Here is a 20,643-nt window from a genome sequence, read left to right as displayed (position 1 = left end):
AGTTGGGAACTTTAACCGTAAAATGTAGTAGGATAGCGGTCAAATTGAATTATCAGCAAGACTAAACGTCCGGGAGGAGTCGTACATAATTTTAGTGCAAGTTTAAACTTTCAGAAATTTGAGACTTCTTTTGATGAGAATATACAGCACAACCTTATGTTTAGACCTTTGCAAAAATTAGTAGCGAATGTGATATTTTATTCCTGGATATATAACTTTTACGGAACTTCGAAGTACAAGTTGAACAAATTTGGCCGTAAATGGGGCTCTTACCGGAAATTGCATTATTTATATTTACAGAGGTGTAACCTATACTGGGGAAAATATGTACATGTAGAATTTTACAAAATCTGGTTAACTTGAACTTCAGAGATGGTAATGACATAACTCCAAACATACAGTTTTATATAAAGTTCATTAAGATATAGAAAATGCTGGGCTTTAATAATGCCGACACATCATAAATGCACAGTAAACACTTTGCTTAGTTTACCTAAAGTCCGGTATGCAATGAAGTGCTTATATTTGCTTTTCGGAGTCATTGAAACTCATAAATGATTGATGAAAATTGTTGTTAGGGTGCTTTGTCTTGTTGGAAATTCATAAGTGAGCCGTAATCAATTAATTAAAGGTAGAGAAAAACAAACCTGTAAAACTTACATAGGGTATTCTCTTCTAAAAATATAATAAATATATCAATTTTCACAGAAGTATGAGTTATTCAAAAAATTTGAGGCCCCTTAGACAAATAATAATGAAAGTATCCTAAACCCTGGGTCTTAAAATAGATTATTTAACCTGTAAAGGCTGTCATTTTATTATTATAAATGCCCTTTGTAAATAAAACAATAACCTTGCTTCGACGTTATGCAAAACATAGATTTTAGCAGTGAGTTCTATAAAAAACTTTAATAGATTTATATATCAAAGTGGTAACTTTATAAATATGTTCCGGACCATATGAGTATACGGACCATTCGCGTATGATCATGACCATATCGGTATACTCATATGATCTGCCAAAACGCGTTTGGTCGGACCATATGAGAACATACTCGTTTGATTATTAACTGGCCGGACCATATGAGTTTTAAGACCATATAGGTATTTTTAAAATAAAGTCTATTTTCTTTCACAGGAACACAGCTTGTTCTATAAATCTAAATCGATACAAGTTACTAACTGAAACCCTTTATCTTTGACATATTTTCTGAATCTTAGTTTATCTGTTGTCTTGCTTTAGCTAGAGTCAATTTAAAGCTTCTGTACGCTGTCGACAATTTCGTCCGGGCGTTTGGGGCATGTGCTTTTTTTCCTGGCGTTTAAATTAGTTTTTATTTTATTTCTTCTGATTCCCACTTATTCTCACTTAACTAATGTGTTTATGTTTTAATTTATACAATTTATTTTCAACATAAGAATAGAGGGGCAGCACTTTAAAACTACTGTAACTGTAAAATCGTATAATTAAAATAGGAGCATACACTACTTAAATCATCGAACTAAAAGTTATATGAAGAAATTTTATTTTGCTAAAATTAAATTTAAACACAAAAATTAAAACAATTTAAAAAAAGGTTCAATGACATAAACGCATATGAGTAGAACAGTTGATTTCTTGTTTAACGATTCATTTAGATATTTTAAGTTATTTTCGGTGTCGACAAAAACTGTATTATGTTTCCTGCGAAAAAAATCAATCATGACCATGCAAAAATGCATTTATTATAATTGTAACTCCTGAGTAAAATATTCAATTTGTTTCATTAATCATGTAACAATGATTATCAAATAATAAGATAAGTAAGATTTCACTTTTAAAGCTTCTTAATTTATGACACCTCGAAGGGTGCAATTAACAGTTTAGGTAACTGATCAACGATAAACGTATTAATTACCCGGACCATACGCGTATGGTCGGACCATATGAGTATATACGCATATGGTCATGACCATACTCGTATGGTCCAAATACTCATATTGTCCGGAACAAATACAACTACTGCAAAAATGGCTTTGTTTAAAAACTTCTAGCTCGTATATTAGTCAAATCTAATGCGATATATGGTAAGAGATGATAGGATTTGGACAAGATTTTTAAACAGACCAATGTAGACAGAAAGTGTTAACTTTTAAAGATAAACAGGCATATAGTAAGATGTTGAATGAGGACAGCGGAATGATTAAATAATTTATATAATCTTGAATGTTAGTATTATTAGGTATTTAACTTTACATCTATATTATTCTGAAATGCTTTCAATTTGTTATCATACTAGGTTTTAGGCAGTTCATGTCAGAAAATAATTATGCAAAAAAGACAAGCTGACAATAATTAAAGTCATGTCTTTAATTTTTTCGTCAAATTCTTTAAAAATTGAAAGAGAGGTGAAGATATTAAATGTACATTAAAAAAGTTAAGAGTACATGTGGTAATTTCTTTTACGCTATGATTTTGATTGTATTGTATTGATAAAAAGTGTTTTTACAGATTTGTTATTGAATAAATGTTAGTATAAGGTGCACTTTGAAAATACAGCTGATTCACAAACATTCCTCTGTTCGAGAAAATTACATGTTCATAGATATCTTATTTTTTTTACCTACTCGTGCCCAGATATGATATCTCTGTTTTATATCATTGAGACTCAAGTTGGAAATTTTATCAGTATAAATGCAGTACGATAGCGGTCAAATTATCAGGTAGACTCAAAGTAGAAGGAGGGTTAGTACAGAATTTCAGTGCAAGTTTCACTCTCAGACGTTCCAGACCTATAGTTACTGAAAATATGGAACACAAAACAATGTCATGATCTTTGCAAAAATTAGTAGTGAATGTGATCTTTTTTTCAAGATACACATATTTTTGAAACTTCATAGTAAAAGTGGCACAGTTTTGGGCGTAAAAGTGGTTCTTATGGGAAATTGCATTGTCATTTTTTTTTAAAGAATTGGAACCTATATCGAGGAAAGAACGACATGTAGAATATTACAAAATCTGGTTAACTTTATCTTAAGAGATTTGAATAAAACAAACCCACATATGAAGTTTTATCTATCGTTCATTGAGATTAAGAAAAATCTGGGCCTTAATAAAGCCGACTTTGCAAAAATTCAAAGTTAACATAATGTATAGTTAACATAAAGTCCGGTATGCACCAAAATTTCATGAAATATAGAAGTTTGAAGATTTTGCAGATTTGAGAAGGATTATTGGTTGGCAATTCACAAGGGTATAGTTTTCGATGCCAAATATAGACGGATAATGAAGTAAAAGACGAAATTGCCTCTTTAAATACTAGCATTCAAACCTTTGAGAAGGACAAACCGGGCTAGTACGAATTATCACAATAAACACTTTATTAAGAAGCAATCCAGTCTAATGAAAAAGTTAAAGATAATATAGGTTAACAGGAAAGTTTTCAACTCCAATAAGCCGCTCCTTATAGAACGGCAGCTGATTCCTATCAATTGGCAGAGATCTATCATTTTTGGGGTTAAAAATAGTATGGCAACGGAAAATATTAATTCTTCTCCTTGCAAAATTGGACAAAAACAAAACTTTTGACAAATAATGATTACAAATTACTAATTTAGATAATGGTTTGGTTAAAATTTCCTGCATCCAAATCAACACATGCAATTTTCGTGTTCTAGATTGTTCAAATCTATTGTCGTTGCAACAAATTTTGAAATAAAAGACAATTTCTGATTTTCAAAGTTTTCGAATTTTTTAAAATAGTTATCATTTTTATCCGTCTGAATACAAAATTCTGACGTGTATTCCAAACTGTTACAAATATTTAGTGATAATATGTATTTGATGTCTTATAGGCAAAGGAGATCGAGTTTTATGACAAACAAAAAATCTTATAAAAAAGGAACACATTACCCATACCCATTCAAATTTTAGCAAAAATGTTAAAAGAAAATTGTTTCATACATGTAATGGTTTGCAATCAGAAAACTGTGTATTAAATTTGTTCAAATTTCTTTCATATAATATGTCAAATGCTTATATTCAAAGCATCCCCGATTGTTGAAGACCATTTCTGTTACGGCAGATTACATAAAACAAAACGGACCATTTAAGGTTTATATTATGGTCAGCTTATCCCAAATGTTGAATTTTTCAGTATATTGTTGTGGTAGAAAATCATTAGTATTTTGAAAATTCAAAGTTTTGTTATTTGTTTTTTCATTCAAAATTATAACCATACATGTATCAGTCTATAAATCTGCAATTGTATTAGTAGAATTGGTCAACGTACAGTATACATTTGAAAGCAATTACATTACTGGCTTCAATGAGGCCATCAAATCGCATGTGATCATAAGTCTTCACATCATATTTTTTTATGAAAATGAGAATTTAAAAAATGGGAAATAGTACGGGGAAACGACAATTTGAAATATCCATTTTCTCAAACCTGAGTCTACAAAAATAGCGTTTGACAACCTGTATTGCTAAGAATGTAAGTATTCATTATAAATGAATGTAATTTGATGAAATTGTTGTTTAATTGTGTAGATTTAATCTCTGATTAGTCATATTTTTATATTTTTGCTCACATTTGAAAGGGTAGAGCGATTTTTTTGCTCTATGATTATGTTTTGTAAGAGAAAATGATTTATCTCTAGGTGTAAATACATAAAATACATTAAGGCATATATAACAGTCAATAACTTGGGGGTTAACAAAGGCATATAGCTTTGCACGATATGGGTGTTTTCAAATATGTGCACTTGTTGTTGAATTAATTCCTTTCAACCAAGTTATTGTTCTTTTTGGTGCATTGAGTCTTTATTTTTTTTGTTCAACATTTCATTTTGATAAGAATTCATATTGTCAGATAATAAATCGCTTGATATTGTAAATATATATATACATGTACTATTAGTCTACAAACTTTTGATGTAGCAATACATTTCTTCTGTACCTCAAGTAAACGTATATTGTATACGTATATACTTAAACAATTGATGGATTGATAAAATTGAGATTAGAAACGGGGAATATGTCAGAGAGACAACAACCCGACCAAACAGCAGAACAAAGGTGAAGGCCACCAATTAGTCTTCAAAAAAGAGAGAAAATCACGCACCCGGAGGCGGGCTTCAGCTGGCTCTTTAAAAAATGAATACTAGTTCAGCGAAAATGAACGTCACACTAAAGTCCGAAACAAAAAAATGAACTTAAATAATTGTATACAAGACTAACAAAGGCCAGATGTTACTGACTTAGGACAAGCGCAAATAATGCGGCGGGGTTAAACATGTTTTGTGAGATCTCAACCCTCTCCTCATACCTCTAGCCAATGTAGAATAAAAAAACGCCTGGTCTGGTTTGTAAACTACCAACATTGTACTTTTCTTTTTGTGACATTTCAACGGATTGTATTCTCATTGCGTGAGGTTCTATTCATGCATAAGATGCTTATCTTGTTGCAACTGATTAATTTGAATATACTAAATTAATAAATTTCTCCGTTCACAAATATGGATACCATAAACAACGAAATGGAAATTAACTTTTTAACATTTTATATCGATTTTAAAGTAACTGTTCATTCAATATATTTGATAAACCTGTTCATAATAGTTATAAATAGATATATTGTTGTTGTTGTTGAATTGCTTCGTTGATGAGGTTTATGATTATAAATTGATATATGATTGAATGGTAGCTTCGTGTAATTTTGGGATGAATATAACATTCATTCACCCATTTGCCAGTTCTTCTGTACTGGCATAAAAATATGGATATTGTGTGATTCATATTTGCTGTTATAAAATTTTGGAAATCCTAAATTAAGGAATATATCCCCTGCGTGTAAAGCTCTGATTCTTTCTCCGGATTTAGCTATAATTAATGACTCTTTTGGTTTCATCTGCTCTTATACATTTGTACTATATTTCGGATATTCATATATTTTGGCCTTAAGCATCAATGCAGACACATACATTGTCGAAATGCGCATCTGATGCATTAAGATGTGTAACGTTTATGTTATAATATGTGCCTGTGAACCTTCTGGTACGTTGTGTAACAGCAAGAACTGCAAGAAATAGCTTTATTTGAAATCTTGTCATTTATGTTTATATACATTGATATATGAGCAACAGATTTACCCAAAACAGATTTTTTGCTATATAATAAATTTTGCAAAGATATAAATTTTTGTTTAATATCTTTTTGTGTGAAGCTGTTTCTCATATACATTTTTTTCAAAAATAATGTATCAAATGGCCCTTTTTGATCAAATGCGTACATTTCATCATATTCATAATCTTCTTGCGAAATGCCATGTGATCTTTTTGCACTAAATGGTCCAGATTGAACTTTTTATCAATGCCTAAATTTTGAAAGAATTAGACAGGAATACTGTTTAGCAATTTGTGGAACATATAATGAATCATGGCAGACCTCATTCTTTGTTCCTTCATTAAACAGATTCGGAACGATCAAGAATTTGTTATTTTTTATAAATAATTTATTGTTTTATCTAAATTGCCTTCTAGATGTCATGGACATAGTTTGCCTTTCTTTTATTCCCCTGATTCATTTTCATTTTTGTCGCAGTTCCCAAAATTTGTTGTTTGATATCTTATTACATATAAATTCTCTAAAATTATGATAACCCGTGTAATCTTTGTGTCTATAGAAGACACGTTTGAGAAGTTAAAAATAAGAAAAAGTCCACCAGAGACCATTATTCCTCTGAATCAGAACTAAGTATCCGATATTACCCTGCCATTAATTTCAAAATGATAATATTTTTTAATGCTTGTTATAAGGTCTTTCCACAGAAAAATGGAAAGACTTATTGTATTTGTTCTGATTATTATTATTAGGTCTTTTCACTTTTCCGTGGAAAGACCTATTGTATTTATTCTGATAAGAACTTTCCACATTTCTGTAGAAAGACTTATTGTATTTGTTCTGATTATTTTTTTTTTTCTCCACCGCCAAACCCTTTTCTTGCGGTAAAAAGTTGTTTCACAAGATGTCGCTTAGATATTTTTTATATTATATCAATAAGTTTTTGCGCTTCTTTAACTCATCTTGTTCAGCCGAAGACTATTTTATTGTAAGAGTTATCTCCCCAAACACTGTTTATTCTTGTTAGTGTATCTCCTCCGTAACCACAAAAGATAACGACAAAATGCTTTTTCATATTTGTTCGTTACATCCTCAGTAAGTTTTGGCTGATTTGGATCGAGGCGATCCAGTGAAATTTTGTAGGACTTATCTAACTTTACCAAATAAATTTGTCGTTATGTTTTTGTAACGCATGAACCGTAAGCCGCATAAACCTAGAATCTTTTTATTTGAGGTCCTTGGGTCCTAACATAGAAAATAAAATTGAGGTCCATGGTCAAAGGTCAAGTTACTTCAGATTGGTACATGATCAAGCCATAAGGTCTTAAAAAATGCTGGGTGACATATGACCTTGAAAAAAAAACAACCGGAAGTGACCTGGAATGAACTGGAAGTAGTATTATTTGCACTTATTTTAAGGAAAAGTACCATAGAAACCATATATTTTTAAATGGGCATACATAAAAACTATCATTTGAGACCGGATGTGATATTAGGTGTCAGACCACCAATTCAAAATCCCTATCTATTGAACCAAATTTTGCAATTTTCACAGCTTTCTGAATATTTTACCTTAAGTTTAATTTCATAGAAACCAGGTATATCCTGAATTGTACATGTATCACCTTTCACATGCCAATTTTCAAACCATATTTAAAGACTTCTAAGAAAGAATTGCCTGTCGGAAGACAAGTACTACTAAAAGTTACCCCTGGTTTTCTGGAAATTTTAAATTAGTATACTATGGAGCGCATTATTCCTCTGTTTTTAATGCAAAACTCATAGACAAGTAAATTTTGGCTCAAAATGGTCTAAATATATTTCTATTTCATCAAAAGTTTCATTTCTGCAAATTTGTTGGTTAGTTTAAGAACAAAATGATCAAAAGCACTATTTTGTGTCAGAGTAGGGCTACTTTTCCATACGTTCTAAATTGCAAGGAGTGAATTGGTGGTCTGCCAACTAAAGAGTAGTAAACAACCTATGTTTTAATGTTTAATACCACATAAACAACTTACTGTGCATTCATAACAATTTAGGACATTTTTTTTTATATTGTTAGGGTGGGAAAAGCTAAAAATAGCACAAATTCTGGGTTAAGGCTCTAATTTTGCAATATGTTACTTTTTGCCAAAAAAAAGTTGAAATTAATGTGACAAAAAATTCAAATGTTTTCTGATTTTTGGGTTTCACCGCTTTTCGCTTTAAAGAGCAAAAAATTAATCAGAAGTCTTTTCTTTTACTTTCTTCTTAATCCTTGTTCAATTTGTAGTAAAAAAAAAATCCTATCTGAGCATAATGCGACTTATATTACAAAATCCTTAGCTCAATTTAAACTGACTGCAATGTATGACTTTAATAGAAAATACTTGAAAATTTCATTTTAGATTACAGGAATATAAACTTTCAAAGTTAAGATCAATTTTGGTTGATTTTTCCTTGTTTGTTCTACTGCTTTAAAAACTTTCCACAATTTTTATAATGAGTTAAGAAAAAAATCAAAGGTATTGAAGAAATAAGGAATATTGACCCCCCTTTTTTTTCACCAGGTGACAGTAATGGAATATTAATTGATTAATAGTGCAGTTATGGTCATGAAACTGTTTTTAATTACTGTCAGTCAATAAAATGTAAGGTAGAAAACTTTCATTTGAGACATGTAATGGGATTTTGGTGAGTTCATGCAGTGTTTACATTATGCTATGTTATCTGCCAAATACATGGAATGACACAATGATATATAAGGGGTAAAAATCAAATAATTTCATAAATATTTTCATGACGACAATTTTTTGTTGTTTTTTTTTTTGGTAGTAAACATTCTATGTTTTAATGTTTAATACCACAGAAACAACTTACTGTGCATTCATAACAATTTAGGACATTTTTTTTTAATGAAAGCATATTGTAAGGGTAGGAAAAGCTTAACATAGCATACATTTAGGGTTAATGCTATAATTTTGCAATATGTGACTTTTTGCCAAAAAAATGTTGAAATGTGGCTACTATCATTTCAAATGATCAGTTAAGACAAAAAAATCAATTGTTTTCTGATTTTTGGTGTTCACCGCTTTTAACTTTAAAGGTGTCAGACCACCAATTCAAAATCCCTATCTATTGAACCAAATTTTGCAATTTTCACAGCTTTTGGAACATTTTACCTTAAGTTTAACTTCATAGAAACCAGGTATATCCTGAATTGTACATGTATCACCTTTCTACATGCCAATTTTCAAACCATGCTTAATGACTTCTAAGAAAGAATTACCTGTCGGAAGACAAGTACTACTAAAAATAACCCCTGGTTTCCTGGAAATCTGAAATTAGTATACTATAAAGCGCATTAATCCTCAATTTTTAATGCAAACTCATAGACAAGTAAATCTGGCTCAAAATGGTCTAAATATATATCTATTTCACCAAAAGTTTCATTTCTGCAAATGTGTTGGTAAGTTTAAGTAAACAATGACATCAAAAGCACTTTTTTGTGTCAGAGTAGGGCTACTTTTACATACGTTCTAAATAGGAGGGAGTGAATTGGTGGTCTGACATCTATAAAAACCAGAAGAAGAAGAAACAAATTAATTCCTTATTACAGGCATAAGTATATACAAATAAAAATATTTTGAATCAATGTGAACAAAGCTATCATTAGAGACCGGAAGTGACATTTTTTAAACCGGAATTAGCAAATAATCTCCCTTTTTACAGGCACAAGTATATAAAACCATATATTTTTGGAATCAGTGTAAATACAACTATCATTTGAGACCAGAAGTGGCATTTTTTCAACCGGAAGTTGAAAACTATCTCCCTAATTTCAGGCAAAAGCATATAGAATCCATATATATATATTGAATCATTGGGGAGAAACCTATGATTGGACGCCAAAAGTAACTTTGAGTTAACTGGTAGTAGCTTATTATCAATTTCTTAGAAAATTAATGTAGAAAGCCCGTTAATTGTTTTAATTAGGTCTTTCCACTTTTCTGTTGAAAGACCTATTGTATTTTTTCTGATTATTATTTTTTTTCTTCTTCCGCCATTTTTATTTCTTGCGTATAAATTTAGTTTCGCTTAGATGTTTGGTATATGATATTTAACAGTTTATGCGCCTTTGAAATTGACCCTGCTTAACCGAATACTTTTTTTTGTCGGAGTTATCTCCCCGAACACTATTTTCCTTGAGAGTGCATCTCCTCCGTAACCGTAGAAGAAAGCGACAAATTTATTTTACCAAATTGCTCGTTATATCCTCAGGATCTGTAGAATAATTCTGACCGAAGCCAACCGGAGAATCCATATGAGAGTTATTTCCCCTTATGCATTTGATATTAGTGATATGCATTTGCAACTGGTAAGCCATAAGTGATAGAGACCTAGGGTCTTTTGATTTGAGGTCCTTGGTCCAAAAAAAAGAAAATTAGGTCAGGGTCAAAGGTCAAGGTCATGTTCTGATTTTTTTACCTAAAATTCATATCGATTCTTCCCAGAAAGAGTTATAGATATCGACAAAACAATTCAACCAAAATGTTTGCCGCGACATGTCCTTACTGCAAATTTTTTTGTCAAAGTAATATGAATCAAGAAAATATATTCCCGTTAGACACGTGCAGTCCGCTTGATTGAGAAATTAAAATCAATGACGTAGAAATTGCTCCCAAGTTCGTAAAAATAACTGAAATCCTACAATCAAATTTCTAAACAGGCATTAAAATACAAATCTGTGCTCCCGTAAACATGTGTACGTAAAATGCATGCATGATCCGACATCAATGACCTGTAATAAATAAAACCAATAATTATCGTGTTTCTCCGATCAACACACATGTTATCTGTTCAACGGTCTCCTCTGAAAAGATATTAATAATCCAGACATATATATATGAGCGTCACGTGACTTCAGAACACCATCGCGTGCGCGAACCTTAAATTAGAATTAAACATTCCATATCCAAACATAGAAAGTGAAACTTCCAAGACAAAATGTTACTCAGTGTTTTCCTACAAAATGCACACACAACAAATTAAAAAGAATATGAAGTCCGAGTTCCCGTAGAAAATAGAGAAAATTCATAAAAAAGAAGATGTAAGGATTTTTATTCATTAGGAAATCCAGGCCGTCCGTTTGTGAGTCCAGGATGTACAACTACGCAGTCACGTTTGGTCAAAATATGGACGTTAAGTCCGATGCCTCGCATAGAGAGAGTGCCATGCAAACTTTCAATCAATCAATCAATAAACCAATCAAGCAATCAAGCAATCAATCGATCAACCAACCAACCAACCAACCATCCAACCAATCAATCAATCAATCTGTTTAATACGGGGTCCAAGATCTCATTTGTTTCTTTTTCGCTTGTTTCAAGAGACCCTGTCCAATGTGTTCAATTAGTATATCAGTCAACCAACCAACCAACTAATAAACCAACCAATCAATCAATCAATCAATCAATGTTTCGGAGGGGAAAGACCGTACACAATTGTTTTTTTAAACAATTGATTTATTTTTTTTTTTCTTCCGCCAAACCCTTTTCTTGCGGTATAAAGTTGTTTCGCAAGATATTTTGGACATTATATTGAACAGTTATTGCGCTTTTAAAACTCGTCTTGTTAAGGCGAAGACTTGTTATTGTAAGATTTATCTCCCCAAACACTGTTTTTCTTGTTAGTGTATCTCCTCCGTTACCAAAAAAGATGACGACAAAATTCTTTTCCATATTTGTTTGTTTCATCCCAAGGAATTTTTAATTTTTGGCTGATTTGGATCGAAGCGATCCGGTGAAATTTTATAGCAGTTATCTACCTTTATCAAATAAATTTGTCGTAAAGTTTTTGTAACTCATAAACCGTAAGTTGTATAAACCTATAGTCTTTTTAATTGAGGTTCTTAGATCCTAACTTAAAAAAAGGAGTCAAGGTCAAAGGTCAAGTTCATGTTCTGAATTTTGTCTTTTGCTTGTTTTTGCATTTTCTCCGATATTTTTAACGTTATATATAAAAAAACTAGTGCAAAATGTTTGTTATATTGTGATGAAGATATGATACATTTGGTCTGAGACAATCCAGTGACATCTTATTGGATTTATTGCCCCTGAAATATTTTATTTGATGGTAAATTGATTATTTCTTCAGATTGGTACATTATAAAGCCATAAGATCTTTTGCAAAATGTTGGGTGACATATGACCTTGAAAAATGTCAACCGGAAGTGACCTTGAGTGAACTGGAAGTAGTAATTCATGCACTTATCTCATGTAAAAGTACATAGAAACCATATATTTTTTGAATGGTCATACATTAACTTATCATTTGAGACCGGAAGTGACATTTTATAAACCGGAAGTAGCATATTATCTCCCATATTACAGGCATTAGTATATAAGAACTATATATTTTTGGAATCAGTGTAAATAAAGCTGTCATATGAGACCAGAAGTGACATTTTCTCAACCGAAGGTAGCCAATTATCTCCCTTTATAAAGGCAAAAATAAACCATATATTTTAGAATCAGTAAAAATAATGCTATCATATGAGACCGGAAGTGACATTTTCCAAACTGGTAGTTTGAAATTATCTCCCTTATTTCAGGCAAAAGTCTATAGAAACCATATGTTTATTGAATCAGTATGAAGAAACCTATGATTGGACGCCAATAGTAGCTTTGAGTAAACCAGAAGTAGTTTCTTATCAATTATTTAGAAAATTGATGTGGAAACAATGTTCTTTGAACAATTGGTTTTAAATTATTATTATTATTTTTTTTTCTTCTTCCGCCAAACCCTTTTCTTGCGGTATGAAGTTGTTTCGCAAGATGTCTCTTAGATATTTGGATATTATATCGAACAGTTCTTGCGCTTTTAAAACTCGTCTTGTTAACCCGACTACTTTTTTATTATCTCCCCAAACACTGTTTTTCTTGTGAGTGTATCTCCTCTGTAACCAAAAAGATAATTGCAAAATTCTTTTTCATATTTGTTCGTTACATCCTCATTATTTTTTGGCTGATCTGGATCGAAGCGATCTTAAAGGAGTTATCTACCTTTAACAAAAAAAATCGTCGATTTGTTATTGTAACACATAAACCGTTTGGCGTATAAACCTAGAGTCTTTTTATTTGTGGTCATTGGGTCCTAACTAATAAAATGAGGTCAAGGTCAAAGGTCAAGCTCATGTTCTCAATTTTGACATTTGCTAGTTTTTGCATTCTCTGACAATTTTTAAGATATATACAAAAAAACCAATGCAAAATGTTTGCTTTATTGTAATGAAGATATGATACATTTGGTCTAAAACAATCCAATGACATCTTATAGGAGTTATTGCCCCAGAAATATTGATTTTAGGGTAAATTGATTATTACTTCAAATTGGTACATGATAAAGCCATAAGATCTCTTGCAAATATTGGGTGACATATGACCTTGAAAAATGTCAACCGGAAGTGACTTCGAATGATCCGGAAATAGTAAAGTTTGCACTTATTTCATGGAAAAGTACTTAAAAACCATATATGTTTTGAATGGGTATATAAAAACCTATTATTTGAGACAGGAAGTGAGATTTTATAACCGGAAGTAGCAAATTATCTCCCTTATTACAGCATAAATATAAACAAACTATATATTTTTGGAATCAGTGTGAATAAAGCTATCATATGAAACCGGAGGTGACATTTAGGAAACCGAAAGTGGCCAATTATCTCTCTTTTTACAGGCAAAAGTATAAATAAACTATATATTTTTGAAATCAGTGTAAATGAAGCTATCATATGAAACCAGACGTGACATTTCTTATCCGGAAGTTGGCAATTATCTCCCTTATTTCAGGCAAAAGTATATAGAAACCATATATTCAATGTATCAGTATGAAGAAACCTGATTGGTCGCCAATAGTAAGTTTGAGTAAACCGGAAATGGCTTCTTATTAATTATTTAGGAAATTGATGTGGAAAGAACTTCAATTGTTCTCTGAACAATTGGTTTTTAATTATTATTTTTTTTATTTCGTCCTCCGCTAAAAACTTTTCTTGCGGTATCAAATTGTTTCGTAAGATGTCGCTCAGATATTTGGATATTATATCGAACAGTTATTGCGCTTTTAAAATTCATCTTGTTTAACCAAAGACTTTTTGTCGAGCCTTCGACTTTTGTCGGAAAAGCGAGACATAGCGATCCTACATTCCGTCGGTGTTGTCGTCGTCGTCGTCGTCGTAGGCGGCGGCGGCGTCCACCAATATTCACTCTGTGGTTAAAGTTTTTGAAATTTTAATAACTTTCTTAAACTATCCTGGATTTATACCAAACTTGGACAGAAGCTTGTTTATGATCATAAGATTATATTTAAAAGTAAATTTTGTAAAAAAAAAATCTATATTTTACTTATAAATGGACTTAGTTTTTTCTGCAAGGAAACATTACATTCACTCTGTGGATGAAGTTTTTGAAATTTTAATAACTTTCTTAAACTATCCGGGATTTCTACCAAACTTGGAAAGAAGCTTGTTTATGATCATTAGATAGTATCCAGAAGTAAATTTTGTAGAAAACAAATTCCTTTTTTTCCGTATTTTACTTATAAATGGACTTAGTTTTTCTGCCAGTTAACATAACATTCACTCTGTGGTTAAAGTTTTTAAAATTTTAACAACTTTCTTAAACTATACTGGATTTGTACCACACTTGGACGGAAGCTTGTTTATGATAAAAAGCTAGTATCCAGAAGGAAATTTTGATAAAATTTTGTTCCATTTTTTCCGTATTTTACTTATAAATGGACTTACTTTTTCTTCCAGTCAACATTACATACAGTCTGCAGTTTAAGTTTTTAAAACATTTATTATCCTGGATTATTACCAAACTTGGACAGAAGCTACTTGCGATCAAAAGATAGTATAGAGAGGAATATTTTTATTAATTTTTTTCCTCATTTTTGTTGAGCCTGCGATTAACAGCAAAAGTGGGCGAGACACTGGGTTCCGCGGAACCCTTACGAATTTTTTGTTTTAAGAGTAATCCCCCCAAACACTGTTTTTCTTGTGAGTGTATCTCCTCCGTAACCGAAAAATATAACGACAAAATTCTTCGTCATAATTGTTCGATAGATACTCATGAATTTTTGGCTGATTTGGATCGAAGGGATTCCGTGAAATCTTATAGGAGTTATCTACCTTTAGGAAAAAAATTAGTCGTTATGATTTTGTTACTCATAAACCGTAACTTAGAAAATGAGGTCAAGGTCAAAGGTCAAGGTCGTGTTCTCAAGTTTGACGTTTGCTTGTTTTTTGCATTTTCTCTGGCCACTTTTAAAGTTATATATAAATAAACTACTGCAAAATGTTTGCTTTATAGTGATGAAGTTATGATATATTTTGGTCTGTAATAAGTCAATGGCATCTTATAGGAGTTATTGTCCCTGAAATGTTTTATATTAAGGTAAATAGATTATTACTTCAGATTGGTACATGATAAAGCCATAAGGTCTTTTGCAAAATATTGGGCGACATATGACCTTGAAAAATATCAACCGGACGTGACATTGGTTGAACAGGAAGTAATCTTTTGCACTAATTTCATGGAAAAAAATCTACATTCCATATATTTTTTAAATGGTCATACATAAACCATTCATTTAAGACCGAAAGTGACATTCTATAACCGAAAGTATCAAATTATCTCCCTTATTACAGGCATAAGTATAAACAAACTATATATTTTTGAAATCAGTGTGAATAAAGCTATCATATGAGACCGGAAGTGAAATTTTATATGCCGGAAGTAGCCAGTTTTCTCCCTTTTAACAGGCAAAAGTATATATAAACCATATATTTTTGGAATCAGCTATCATATGAGACCGAAGTGACATTTTCTTAACCAGAAGTTAGTCAACTATTTAGAAAATTGATGTGGCAAGACTTTCAATTGTTCTCCGAAAATTTTGTTTTTAATTTTGTTTTTTTTGTTTTTTTTTTTTTTTCGAGAATAGTTCACAAGATGTCGCTTAGATATTTGGTGTATGATATCGAACAGTTAATTTGCTTTTTAAACTGACACCGTTTAACCGACCACTTTTTTGTGTATGAGTTATCTCCTTAACACTGTTTTTCTTGTGATCGCTTCTCCTTCACAAACGTTAAAGAAACCAACAAATGTATTTAACCAAATTGCTCGTTATATCCTCAGGTTTTCGAAAAAAAATTTGGACCGAGATGTCCGGAGACTTCATATTATGGTTTATTCCCCTTATGTATAAAAATAAGTGATATGTATTTATAACTGGTAAACCATAAGTGATAGAGACCTAGGGTCTTTTGATTTGATGTCCAGGGTCCACCAAGAAGAAAATGAGGTTAAGGTCATAGGTGAAGTCTTGAACTTTGAATTTTGCTAATTATACCTTCTTATCCGAAACCGAAAAAGATATCGACATAATATTTTTACTAAATTTTTAGTTACGACATGTCGCAACACATATACTTTGGTTGAAAGGGAAAGTTGACATTAAATAGGAGTTTTCTCCCCTCTTATGTTTAAAATTGGCTGTATGGGGATATATCTCATTAACCATATATAGGATAGAGTCTTTTGAATTCAGGTCCTTGGTTGATTACCTTGAAATTTAGGTCAAGATCAAAGGTACATTTGACGTGCTAGATATTGACCTTTGTTATAAATTCATATTTATACATCATGAAGCTACGGGGTCTTTTGCATTAGGTTGGTAAATATATGACCTTGAAAAGGTCACCTGGAAATGACCTTTTGTAAACCGAAATTAGCCATTTCCTTCACGAATTTCATTCAAAAGTACCTTGAACCATATATTTTTTGAATCAGTATAAAGTCACCATCAGATGGTACCAGATGTGAAATTTTTAAGACCAAAAGTGGCAATTTATCTCCCTTCTTTCAAGTAAAAGTATATAGAAACCATATATTTTTGGAATCAGTGTGACTAAAACTATCATATGTGACCTGAAGTGACATTTTTAACCGGAAGTATCAAATTATCTCCCTTATCGCATACAAAATAATAAAGAAACCATATAAAATATTTTAAACATGACTTTATTTGAATACTTTTAAACGAGTCTTTATATTTGTGCAAAAATACTGACAAAGGACATATTGAAATAAAATGGAATTATATCGTATTTAATTATATACTTTTGGAACAAGAATAATTACGTTGTCTAGAATACCTAATTACATATAACAATTTAAATATAAAAATCATACAATATATATGCATGTTTATCTTATTTCGTGATTGACATGCATTTTCGTTTGTTTGAAGCCATATCTTCAATGAACATCAGCGCTTTAAAACTTTACAACAAAGTATTTATTTGATAACGGTTAACAATGAAAGGGAATTGTTTGTATTTGTGTTGTGTTGTATACATGGTGCATATTGTTATGCTAGACAATCGTTTCGTTGATTTTAATCAAACATATTTCCATTGATTTGACGTGCTAGAAATCCATGCAGTTTTTAGTCAATATATACAATGAACCGTTTGTTTGAAACAATAAACTAACCTGAATTAAAAATTAAAATAAAATGTATATGAAGTATAGATCTTATCAATTTACTGACTAACCTGTGAGTATAAACCTTAAATAAGTTTCTATTTATTTCATTTCAGCAAACAAGTGGTGCAACCTTTGTGCATGAAAGAGTTAACAGATTTGGGCACACTACACCAATACATGATTATATGGAACTTGGCCAAACACCATTTACTGATCAACATATAGTTTTAATAAAGGGCTATATAGAACTGCCCCTTACGGCAATTTTAAAAAGGAACTACAGCCAATAAATACACAAGAACACTTTCGAAATTGTGTAGTAAAGTATACAGGTCGTCATTTCAGATGAAATTAGAACAATTTCAAGTTTAAACAGACATCACAATTATATTGAAAAAAAAATGTGACTGTTATATATTTGTAATTATTTTGATTGATTTATAAGATACGTTATTTGTTCAAATCGTGCAAATATTTGTTTTGTTCTATCTAGATCGTTAATTCAAATATCGTGATTTCTTAGTGGGAATGCCAAGTAAAAACGAGTGTTCTTGAGTCTCATTAGTTGTTTAACGACTTTCATTGTCTAAATCTATTTGACTTAGTGACGGCGTTTTAATGAACTTGCAAAATAATCTACAACATTATTCTACTTTTTTTAAACCAACATGCCTTTTGACAAAACTGAACCAAACTTGCTGCTAAACGCGAAGTTTCATATCACTATTTCGTTTTCATTAATGATTGAACTGAAAAAAAAATCATATTTTACTTTTTTCTATATCTCGTAGATAAAGCCCCTTTAATTATTGTTAAATAAAAAATCATCTTGACTTTAATCGTCACACAAACCTTTATTATATTCTTCTCAAAAGGTATTGCTTCAACTTAGTTCGTCTATAAATTACTTCAATACATTCCTTCTATGGTTTTACGAATATATAAAGACTACCTGATAATATGTATGATATATGCTATTCAACAGACAAACCAACGGTACACAAAATCAAACATATTAAAGACTAAGTAACACAAGTCCAACACAAAACTGAGGTTGATCTCAGGTGCTCCGGAAGGGAAAAAAGATCCTGCTGCAAGTGTAGGAACCGTCGTGTTGCTTATGTTAGTACATACCCGCCAACATGTCTAATTCGGTAGGTCACATTCGGTGAAAAAGGTGACGTGATTGTAGTACGACAATTGGAACATATCCATCGTCATCTGTGAAACAGATATTCCCTAATGGTCAATCAACTCTTGATGGTGTTCGTAAATTTAACGAAGGGGTGATTTCAGCTTCACCACTTGTAACTCTTGTTTACTATTGAACAGCGATATACTACTATTTATTTAATAGCTTCCTTGTGAGCAGCAACCTTCTATCAAGGAAATCATGATAGGAAGTACAAGCCCTAATATATCGTATCAACTAGGAGATATATACTCCGTATGTAGTCGCTGCTGGAATGTTGCTCTATAAACACAAAGAAAGTTCACAATGGAAAAGCTAATTTGTCTCTTATGTCGTAAAGTTTTGTTTTGAATCGACCCTCATCGTCAATTTCTAGATGTAAGTCATGATATGAGGCAGACTTAACTGTATCTGTTGTATCCTTTATCTCAAGTTCGATGGGATAGATGCGTTCAACATAGATATAAGACGATGTGGTATGAGTGCCAATGAGACAACTCTCCATCCAAGTCACAAGTTGTAAACGTAAACCATTATAGGTCAAAGTACGGCCTTCAACACGATAAAGTCAGCAAATTTTGAATTATTTAGGGAGAGAACATCATCTACATAGCGGAAAGTAATGTTAAAGGATACTGCCAAATTCCTTTCTTTTTCCCTAATAAGTTTCTGTATGAAGTCCACCTTATATGAATAAAGGAACACGTCAAATGTTTTGCAACAGTCGGGTCTTTAAATATTGAATTAGCATTGGTATTCATAGACCCGTTCAGGGTTGGTTTGGAAGAGAAATGAAGGGTACAGAATTCCTTTAAAATTGAAATGTATTTTCGTGTGAACTGATTTATGATGAAAAGTGTTGCACATAAGGCCAATATGATTGCATCGAGATCTTTGTTAGCATTAGAAAGTTTTAGAAAGGATCTTTTCTCCTTTTCATCTTTTCCAATGCGAACTGTCGGTGAATAGCAATATCCGAAATGATGTAAGTGTGTATTGGTTTAAATAAGGGTTTGTAACATTGGTTGTACAGAGAATGAAGTTTTGAAAGGGGTAATGAATAGATTCGTGCAAATATGATGAATATCTAACGTTATATAAACAACAGCAGATCATTGATAGAGACATCATGGAGAGTATATGATGTAAAATGACGATGACCATTACGTCGAGGAGTAGAGTTGAAAATGTTCATCATATTCACAAAGCTACAGGAAGGACCAGATAGAATACATATACCATCATTTTGTCATTGCAACCATATCGTGTCGCAGTTCTCAATTGTCGAATCCAATAGTTTTCTTTTTTTGTCTACTGAGAGATGTTGCAAGGTGAAGATTGTTAGTCATGTCGTTTAGTTTTTCGATGATGCGAACTTACATAGAAAAGATTGAATGATCATAACAATTTATAAATAATCAAATACTGCATGTTAGCAACTCATGATATCAACTTTGATAGTTTCGTATATTTAAGTAAGACTTATATTTACCTCATATGAATAGAATCGTACTTATGGTTCATTCCAAAGTTTTAATAAACACATTTAAAGTTGAATACTTTTCAGACGTACACACACCACGTTATACTTTCAAAAAAGAGTAATCCTTACGTATCCAATCATTATTTAAACTTATAAAACACACTCAATTCCAAATTAGGACGTCATTGTTTGTGTTTTCGACTTATCATATTCGACAATTTTTTGGACAAGTTTAAGCATGATCATGATTTGATATTACACCAATCTGTGAAATAGTATTTAATCTTCTACATCTTACTTTGGTGATTTCTGCATTTCTATTTTGGTCAAT

The 20,643-nt window shown here is 31.5% G+C and overlaps 1 long non-coding RNA gene across 1 annotated transcript in view; it reads right to left on the bottom strand.

The window, feature by feature from the left end:
* The window catches only part of LOC127710623 (uncharacterized), a 40,401-nt gene extending 19,888 nt beyond the window's left edge, over positions 1-20,513 (bottom strand). Inside the window, exon 1 of the long non-coding RNA XR_007986245.1 lies at positions 20,322-20,513. This is a non-coding gene — a long non-coding RNA (uncharacterized LOC127710623). The remainder of the gene's footprint in view (positions 1-20,321) is intronic.
* Between the last annotated feature and the right edge of the window lie 130 nt (positions 20,514-20,643).

The sequence above is a fragment of the Mytilus californianus genome, unplaced genomic scaffold (genome assembly GCF_021869535.1).
Source record: "Mytilus californianus isolate M0D057914Y unplaced genomic scaffold, xbMytCali1.0.p SCAF_8, whole genome shotgun sequence".
NCBI classification, from domain to species: domain Eukaryota; kingdom Metazoa; phylum Mollusca; class Bivalvia; order Mytilida; family Mytilidae; genus Mytilus; species Mytilus californianus.
This window is presented reverse-complemented; position numbering and strand designations above follow the sequence as displayed.